Consider the following 8,119-nt stretch of genomic DNA (forward strand, 5'->3'; position numbering starts at 1 on the left):
TGACTCTCATTACTGCTGAAATTCAAATATCATCACAGTTTAGAAATAGGGAGAAAGATTAGCCATGATGCATAATACCTTTCAGAACGGCACGGGAGCTGGGTAGGACTTGAACCCCCACTCCCCCCGTCTGTAATCAAGCACCTTAGCCATTACACCACTTGCTCACTCCACTGGGGTATGCTGCATATTGCAGTTATGGTGTTAACATGGACATGAGCAACAATAGTAACATGGACGACATGAACAGCCAGCAAAGTTGATCGCTGTCACTGCATCAGTTCAATGGCCCCAACTTTGTGATGCGGCAAGTTGCAGTGGCAAAGAAAACGCATTTGTCCTCGGGAAGCTGCCATCCACCCTATGGCTGCTCAGCCAATCAATGAGGTCACTACTGTCCTCATAAATCTGTTATTCCTCCATAACGTGATGAAAACTCGAGCCTAATCACGTCATCGTATATTCCCATTATTGTTCCGAAGTTTAGATTACTTTAAAGACCTGTGTTTGTTTACAGGAAATTGAATAACTTGGAATGAGAGATAAAGCCCTTCTTGCAATTTAACCCAGTGCAGAGACAACGATATTAGAAAGTTTTGAGAGCAAAAACATTACCTCCATTCCTCCCCACACAAATGTCGCTCTTCACGAGTTGAATGTTTGCAGCATTTTTCTTTATAATTGAGGCATTTTGAGATACAGGCGTCCCCAAGCCCACAAGCGGCACATGCTGTTTTCGGTAGTATGGTGATTAGTGTCCCTGTCTGTCATGCTGGAGACCAGGCTTCAACTCCCTGCCACGGTGAATCAAACTCATTTTTGATTCAACTTTTGATGATGTCTGTGTACAGTTTGTGCCGTCTCCCCTTATCTCCGTTGAGGCTTCTTCTCACAGGCGAAACATATGCGGGTTAGTTGAATTGGCCATGAGAAATTGCAGGGATGTGCAGACCAGCTAGTTCAGCCGTGGGAAATGTAGGTTGACGGAAAGCTCTTCACATGTCTGAGGATGGGTTACTGGACCTGCAACGTTAACTGTGATGTTTTCTTCGCAGATGTGGCTGGAACTGACAAGCTTTTCCAGCAAATTTTGATTGTTTCGAGAGTTTGTGCACCCTCACTGGGCTGAATGGCCTATGTCTGTACGGGCGGGTTTCTATGATCCCTGACTCGATGCATTGTAGTCTCATTTAGGATTTTAAAATCATGTGCTTCAAAACGTGTGGCTCATTATCATCAGTTCTGAAGAGAGGTGGCCTCAGGAAAAAAACAGTCCTTCTGGAAATTTATCACAGCGCTGAGTCAGTGATAGAGGACGGATCATTGAGCTATAATATCATCCGTGTTTCTCTCTCCTCAGGTGATCCTTCTCCTGATGAAAATTATGCTTTTTGGTTGATAATTGAGGTATTACCCATCGGTCCTGATCATTATCCAAATAGTCTGGTCCAAGAAATTCTGTTCTGCTCAGCAACATATTCCCACAGCCTAATGCCTCAACAATCCCTGCTCCATGATGTTTTTCCCTTCAACCTCTTGCTGTTTCATGTGTCCACACTTGTTGCATCAGAATTCAACTACGACTCTTTGAGATTTCTCTTTGTTCCACAATTACCAACCATCCTTTACCTCCCTCGGTTCACATCGCCGAGGCACTGCCCAATCTGACACTCATTTTCACATTGACACCATTCAGTCTGTCCTGTTACAGTCACTGCCGCTTGGTGAACGTGCTCCAGATTTATATGAAACCGTGAAACCAGTCGATTCTCTTTGATACTGCGGTTGTGTGACCAAACATTATGTAATAGCTTCTTGCTGACATGCAACAGTGATTATTGGAGCATCAGCCTCGGGAAAAAGACAAAAGAAACATCGATGGAAAGATAATTTTCTGTGGGTTTCTGCATCATTTATTTCCTTTCTTCATTCGGCTATCGCTAGAGGATTGTGTGCAGTTCTGCAATTCACATTACAGCAGAGATGTGATAGCACTGGAAATGATGCAGAAGAGAATTGCCGGGATATGGCCTGGGCTGAAGACTTTCAGTTATAAAGACAGATTCCACAGACTGGGTTTGTTTTCCTTAGAGCAGAGGAGATTTACAGGCGGCAAGATTGAGAAGTACAAAATGATGGGGGATATTGATAGGGTAGACTGAAAGAAACATTTACTCTTGATGGTGAGATCGATGAAAAGAGTGGAATAGATTTAAAGTAAGATGTCGGAAGGTTTGAGTAGATGGGCAGAAAACCTTTTCCAGCTAGTGGGTGTTTGGAATTTGAAAGCCAGTGCCTGTCAGTGTTCTAGAGGCAGACATCCAATTAATGTAAGAATCTTTCAGACGTAAATTTGTGATGCTAAGGCATAGAAGGTGACGTGCCAAGCGATGGAAAATAGAATTTGGATCGCAAAGCAGTTTTATTTGCCTAGTGTGCTCATAGGGCTCTAAAGCGTAATAGGAGTCATGTGCTGTCCTCGGTAGTATAGTGGTTAGTATCCCTGCCTGTCACGCAGGAGACCAGGGTTCAATTCCCTGCCGAGGAGGCTTCGTGCCTTTTAGATTCATCCTTGGGTGCTGTCCATGCGGAGCATGTGCCTTCTCCCCTGGTCTTCATTGTGCTTCCTTCTCACAGGTGAAACATCTGCTGGTGAGGTGAATTGACCGTGTGAAATTGCCCACCATGTGCAGGGACATGCAGACCAGATAGTGCAGCGTAGGGAAATGCATGTTTACGGAAAGCTCTTCTCCGGTCTGAGGTAGCGTCACCGGACCCGAAACCTTAACTCGGATGTTTTCTTCACAGATGCTACCAGACCTGCTGAGCTTTTCCAGCAACTTTACTTTCCTTCAAGAAATGGCGCAGCCTCACTGTGCTGAATGGCCTCTGTCTATACGGTCGGGTTCCGTTGATCTCTGACTCTATGCAGTGTAGTCTCATTTTCGATTTTGAAATGGTCTACACCAAAATATGTGGCTCATTAACAGTGGTTCAGATGAGAGGTGGCCTCAATACGACTTGTTGGAACAACCCTGCGCACTGTTCTCGAGTCTGGAAAACAATTGCTCACAGACAATTTCACATCCACGCTGTCACGGGAATTCTCATTCTGTGACATGACCCACAGGAGACCAACTGTCATCAATATTTCTATGTTAAAGAATACAGCTATTTACTTACATCTCTCAAAGAAGGTTGAAATTAGCGTCAGTGCATCTCACTAGTTGGATACGAAATCATAGCAAGAAGTAACGGGTCCTCGCTGAAGGGTGCTTCTGCCACTGATAATCTGTTTCTTGTGTTGTTTCACAAGGGTCGGTGCGAGGCCGCTTTGGAGAGACTTTGGAGCAGGAAGAGGCCAGTCGGTCCTTCCAGCCTGCTCCACTGTTCACATTGATCGTAGGGATTCTACAACTCAGTACCCTATTTCACTTTTCACCACAGATCCTTTTAGTGTCTCCTCGCCTTCAGTACCATGAATAATTCCATCTTATAAAACTAATCACTATTTTAGCTTCAATTGTTTTGTGTACCACAACATTCTTCAGCCTCATTGCTTTCTGGTGCCGATATTCTCCTCACCTCAGACCTAAATGCTTATCCTCAAATTGTGATCTCTGGTAATGGACGCTCCAGTGATCGGGAAAACATATCGAAATTCTCTGCGCTAGACAATCTCATTCGCACTGCAAGAAAGGAAATTACTGTTTTGGCTCTCACAACTGAATAGGTTTACCCAATATCTTGCTCAGCTCCCCGCTTCCAGGAAGCACTTCAATCAGGAACAAATGTATCAAATGCTTTGCAATGCGCTAAGGACTGATGCTGCAAACTTGCAGAAGTCACCCTTTCCACTCTCACGATATCCCCACGAGCTTATACAAGTGAGATGGATGGATTTGTTTTCTCCGACACTCACTCATTTGAAGACAACTTTCGAACTGCTCAATGAGATAAATTTAATTCTTTTCGATCATTGGAACCACTTGTATTAATATGCACGCAGCAAATTGACTACCAAACAGGTATGCAGCCCTTCCTGGAATTTATCACAGCGCTGTGTCAGCAATATGGGATAGATCATTGAGCTAAAACGTCATCCGCGTTACTCCCTCCTCAGATGATCCTTCTCCTGTTGAAAAATTATGCTTTTTGTTAATAATTGAGGCATTTCCTGTGGGTACTGTTCATCATCCAAACACAGTGACTGGTGTGGTCCATGAAATTCTGTTTTGCTCAATGACATTTTCCCACAGCCTGATGCCCACAAAACCCTGCTCCACACCAATAAAAGCTGGTCCGGATGGGGTTAGAGCTCACAGGCTTGACATTTCATACACCTCTGTACCGTCATCGAAGGACCATGTGCTCACCGATTGTGTCTTTTATTCCTTGTGACACGTGCTGCAGAAATGAGGCAAAATATCAAACATTTTCATGAAAATATTCTCCAAGGTGGTGATTTTTCCCTTGCTGTTACATGTATCCACATTTGTTGTGTCAGAATTCAATCACAGCTCTTTGAGATTTCTCTTCGCTCCACACCTACTAACCGTCCTTTACCTTCATCGGTTCACTTCGCCGAGGCACTGCCAAATCTAACACTCATTTTGACATTGACACCATTCAATCTGCCCTGTTTTAGTCAATGTTGCTGGGCGCACGTTCCCCAGTTTCACCGTTGGTACCTTCAAGCCAGTTGATCTGTTTAGAACCTGCCTCTGTAAGATCAAACCTTATTTAAGAGCTTTTACTGACACAAATCAGTGATTATTGGAGTATAGGAACACAGGAAAGGATAAAAGGCCATTTTGATCAGAAGAAATTTCGTTGTAGAAGCCCAGTTTCTGTGGTTTCCTGTGCCACTCATTTCATTTTCTCATTCGGTTATAGCTAGAGTATTGTGCACAGTTCCGTAATTCACATTATAGCAAGACTGTGATAGCTGTGGAAATGGTGCAGATGCTATTTACCTGGATATTGTCTGGACTGAATTGTTTCAGTCATGAAGAGGGATTGAACAGACTGAAGTTGTTGTTCTTCGAGCCGAAGTGATGAAGAGGGAACATGGCCGAGACGTACAATATAATGAAGAATATTGACAGGGTAGACTGAAAGAAATGTTGCCCCTTGATGGAGGATTGATAACCAGAGGGGCTAAGATATAAAATGTTTGATGGATGGGTTTGCGTTGATGTGCAGAAAAACGTTCTGAGCCAGCATCTTTTTGGGCTCTGTGCCATACTGCCTGGAAGTGTCCTGGAGGCAGATTCCCTGATCCCCTTATGAGGCGTTCAGATGGCTTAAATGATAGAAAATGGAATTAGGATCGTTAAGGGGTTGTTTTTGACTTGTGCACGAGTAAGAGGCTTTTGCACTCGTGCTGTCCTCAGAGGTATAGTAATTAGGGTCCCTGCCTATGAGGCAGGGTGAACAGGGTTTACTTCCCCAGCAGGTAGGATGGAAGCATTTTGGGGCCTTTCATTGAAAGTGACCCAGGTTTGATTCCCACTTTGGGTGACAGACCATGTTGAACTTGCACATTCTTCCCGTGCCTGTGTGGGTTTGCTTCGGTTTCTTGAATTGGCCATGAGAACTTGCCCTGTCGTGTGCAGGCCAGGTGGTTTATTTACGTCATAGGCGGTTTTACACAGATAGGATGTAACCACTTCGGAGCATTGATGCACATTCAACGGGTCGAATGTTCTCTGAATATGCCATAGGTTTTTTTTTAATGATATCTGACTCTAAGTATTTTTGTCTCAGTTAGGATTTTATTATTGTCTGCTCCAAAACGTGGAGCTCATCATTATCTGTGATAATGGGGACTGCAGATGCTGGAGAATCCAAGATAACAAAGTGTGGAGCTGGATGAACACAGTAGGCCAAGCAGCATCTCAGGAGCACAAAAGCTGACGTTTCGGGCCTATTCGGAAGAAAGATTGCCTAAATACCCGAAACCCAGGTGTCAGCGAAAATGACTTCAAATTGCATTTACTGAAATCGCAATTTCCCTGTACCAATTTTATTCTTCCAAAGTAAAGGCTGTAACTTTCATTGTGGAGACAAGGCCATAGTCTGAACACAGCCACTGCAAACATATCCATTTCACCACCTATTTGCCCAGGTAGCGGATGCTCGCAAAAAGGTTCTGCAGCCTGCTTGCCACGTGTTTTGTTTAATTTGCAGTGTCACTTGTGTTCCTATTTAGAAACACAGGCAGGTCGAGCCTAATGTAGCCTTTCTCTGTTGTAAACAGGCGATAGCTTTACAGCACCATCATTGCATTAAATATTGGTTGGGGATTCCAGGCACTAGGTTTTGAAGCCAATGAGTTCATATCTTAACATCATTGATCTCATTGTGTTCAAACTTTAACCAAGCATTTATAGTAATAATTTGTCAACCTCGGGAGAAATGCTTCCAAACTCACCTGAAGAATTTTGATTTTATGGGTCTTGAAATTTTACGTAGAAGGAAGGGAAGTTGGCCTCGAAAATGTTTAATACCGAGATCTGCGCACACATAAAATGATTGTGGTTGGCCATCCGAATGCTTCCCGACACAGGGCTGTCTGACTCTCAGTGAAGTTTCTTTAATAAACTCTCCCAGGGACTTACAGCTGCTCCATGATTTTATGTGGTATGAGCGGTGATGGCCTTCAACTATTGTGATGCAATAATGATGCTGGTTCCTGAATTAGTTGTGTGTCACGTGGTACTGAATCGTTCAGTGAGATGTAATTACATCCCCGGGTATTTATATTTGTACATTACAGTGACGGGCACTTGGTGTCTGACCTTAAGTGATACAAGTCTGTGGACACTATATTTCTATCAATGACATTCATGGCGCTTTTTCTCGATAAAGTTTGAGAAATATTGTCTTGCTGTTTGACTTTGTGGACAATAACTGGAAAATGGGAATAGAACCCAGTCGGTGTTTTTTTGTAAACCCCGCAAAGATCATTTATGCCTCGTTTTGTCTGTCCTGGATCCATCCCATGACATACAGACTAGAATCAGTCCCCCAGAAGCAAGGTTAGAGCCGAATGTATGGAGAAGAAGGAGTTAAATTCGAGGAGCAGAGGGTTGACACAATGAAGTCGACAAGGGTGGAAGGAGGGAGCCAGAGCGATGGACAGATGGAGACAGGGGAAATTTGTTTAGAGGGACAGAGGAAGAGAGAGGGAGAGAGAGAGACAAACAGGGATTAAGCTTCGACATTTGTTCTCAGTCATCATTTGGAAATCATTGCGGGATGACCACTTCCTAAATTCCGCACAACAACGGGCGCAAGCATGGGGCTTGTGGCGCAACGGTAGCGCGTCTGACTCCAGATCAGAAGGTTGCGTGTTCAAGTCACGTCAGGCTCATTGTGTTTATTTAGAAGCTCAATTCCCCATAGTTCAAAATAACAGCACAATGTATTCTCTGTGGCTGTATATCGTTCAATTTCTTCTTTCGATTACATGCTAAACCTTGTTGCCAGATTCAGTTGTGTTTCATGTTTCAGGCAAGTGGTGTATCCATTGGTTGGGCAAGCATTGTTAGGGCGACATGGTGGCTCAGTGATGGGCACTGCTGGCTAATAGCCCCAGTTATGTGGCTTCAATTGTACTGCCCAGAAATTGTCTGCGCGGGTAACCTCCCACAGTCCAAAGATGTGCAGACTAGGTGGATAAGCTGTGCTAAATTACCTGTAATGTTCAGGGAGGGGGAGATTTGCTGGGTTGGAGGGGGGTTGGATCGAATGGCCTGTTTTCAGAGTGTCTGGCTTCTATGACAATTGCCTGAAATGCCCATTTCCTTCAGTGTGAGAAATAAATCATGAACTGTTTACCGTAAGGTTCAAATATACAGCCGTCTTCCTCTGAGCAGTTGTTTGGTTCATTTGGTGACAGCACAGTGTGAATAAACATTACACTGACAATTTAGGACTTATTGTACAGACACCTAATTTTATGTTTCAGTCGATCAGGAGATTCTTCCATCCCCATCCTTGTCTGCCTTCCAGAGAGACCACTGTCTCCGCGACTCCCTTGTCCGCTCCACACTCCCCTCCAACCCCACCACACCCAGCACCTTCGCCTGCAACCACAGGAAGTGCTACACCT

The 8,119-nt window shown here is 44.2% G+C and overlaps 2 non-coding genes across 2 annotated transcripts; both read left to right on the top strand.

Annotated features, from left to right (window-relative positions):
- The first annotated feature begins 2,476 nt into the window (after nucleotides 1-2,476).
- On the top strand, nucleotides 2,477-2,548 carry trnad-guc (transfer RNA aspartic acid (anticodon GUC)). The gene has a single exon. It is a non-coding gene; the product is annotated as a tRNA-Asp (tRNA).
- Nucleotides 2,549-7,306: 4,758 nt separating this feature from the next.
- On the top strand, nucleotides 7,307-7,378 carry trnaw-cca (transfer RNA tryptophan (anticodon CCA)). Its single transcript has one exon. It is a non-coding gene; the product is annotated as a tRNA-Trp (tRNA).
- The last annotated feature ends 741 nt before the right edge of the window (nucleotides 7,379-8,119 follow it).

Source organism: Stegostoma tigrinum, unplaced genomic scaffold, assembly GCF_030684315.1.
Source record: "Stegostoma tigrinum isolate sSteTig4 unplaced genomic scaffold, sSteTig4.hap1 scaffold_54, whole genome shotgun sequence".
Lineage (NCBI taxonomy): Eukaryota > Metazoa > Chordata > Chondrichthyes > Orectolobiformes > Stegostomatidae > Stegostoma > Stegostoma tigrinum.